Source organism: Aplysia californica, unplaced genomic scaffold (genome assembly GCF_000002075.1).
Source record: "Aplysia californica isolate F4 #8 unplaced genomic scaffold, AplCal3.0 scaffold00397, whole genome shotgun sequence".
Classification (NCBI taxonomy): domain Eukaryota; kingdom Metazoa; phylum Mollusca; class Gastropoda; order Aplysiida; family Aplysiidae; genus Aplysia; species Aplysia californica.
The window spans coordinates 129,373-131,267 of NW_004797667.1; positions in this window are offsets into that span (position 1 = coordinate 129,373).

The window sequence follows — 1,895 nt, forward strand, 5'->3', positions numbered from 1 at the left end:
TAGAGGGATGAAGTTAACGGTTCTAATTCTTTAATATTTCTGAGTGCCTAGCTTGTCTTTTTACCAGCTTTGTTAAAGGGACCGTAACATGGGCGTCAGTTGATTCCCAGTACAGTTTTCACAGCTATCACTCACTTTCACTCACTCGTCCCTCGACTTGAGGGCAGAAGATATCGATATTTTTCTTCTTGTTTTTCTGTCTGTCGTCCTGAATAGTGGCAATGAAAAAATGTCATTTCCAAACATTTTAAAGCACAAACTTTCGATTTCTTCTGGGTCTTTGCCTGAAGTCCCCACCGGACTTGCTGGGGGCCTATGCTTAAGAACTTTTTTTTTTAATCTTTTTTTTTTTAGATGCTTTCGAACTTGAACTCCTTGACACGATACCAGATGATACAGTCTGGAAACCAAATTCAATGATTAGAGCGCTTTTGGGCGCTCCTATGTTGAATGCTGGTTTTGTCGGCATAACAGTTTGTCACTGTATGGAAACTCAGGTGATTAAAACTGATTCTGTGATTTAGCATTTCGTAGAAAAAAAAAATATTTAGTCCATTGCCATATTTTCAGCGCCACTACGTCCCGCGCTCTCTCAGTCCTCCCAGCTCCGGCACTCAACATGATCTCTTCTAGTGTCACTCGTTGCCCCGCCGTGAGCCCAGCTATACAGTTTTCTCCTTTGATAAGTTTTGTCTTGCATGCATTTTAAAATCTGAGAATACTGAAACCCAAATATGGTTTTTACTTTTGAGGTTCTAGCCTTTCCACGGGCCCAGATCAGGATTCATTTTTTAATGGTTGAAGGAAAATTAGTTAAAATTGAATGGCACGCTTAAGTCACAGACTTATCAATGCCGTATTGGCACAGGTTACTGGTTTAGAAATCATTTGCTAGTAACCCTGCTCTCAAATCCATATTCAAAACTGATTGACAGGTGTGTTGAACAACAATTCAAATATTAAAAAAACACACACCTCATTTCATCAATGCTGTTCATCTTCACGTATGCATCCCCAATCCATTACACACGCACACACACACACACACACACACACACACTCTGAGTCTCTCTCTCTCTCTCTCTCTCTCTCTCTCTCTCTCTCACACACACACACACACACACACACACACATACACACACAGGCGCTCACACCCACACACACATACAAACTCACACACACGCATTACGTTCATCCGTGCCACGACACACACAACAATGAGTCATTGTTTTGTGCCACTGTCACTGACTGACTGCTGATTCGCTGTAAGTATTGTTGTCTGCTTCCCAATAATATTCCTTGGCCAGTCAAGCGTGGGAAAAAGTAACACAAACAGGTGTGAAAAGCTGACATAATTGTTGTTACGACATCACATAGGTAATTATTATTCACTAACTCGTCAGGCGCATACTAGCTGCGCATACGAGCGTTGTCATCTTGTTTTTTGGCATTATGGATATCATTTGGTGTAGTATTATCTCGATTACTGACATGTATTTGACGAGTTGTTGCTATGTTTGGTAGAAGTGTACTGTAACAAGATATGTCATTATGTTTTTTGAAATTATTTTTCACGTAATAAAATAATAAAACTTTTTACCTATGTACTCTTAAGTTTTCTAAGATTAATGGCAAATTTGCACTGGTCCCAGCAGAAGTCTATGGGCCTGAATCTTCGTCACCCTTTCGATCATGTTATTATTGTCGGCGGAGCTTGTTTGTGAGGGGAGGGGGGCGATTGGAATGCACGTTTTAACGCTGAGCGGCTAATTATACGGGTGGTGAAATATTATACTACTTATAATATCGCCTTTAAGTTTTCCTATCTCATGCTCTGATTCAAGAAAAAACAAAAATGAAAACACCCCCCCCCCAAAAAAAAAACAACAACAAAC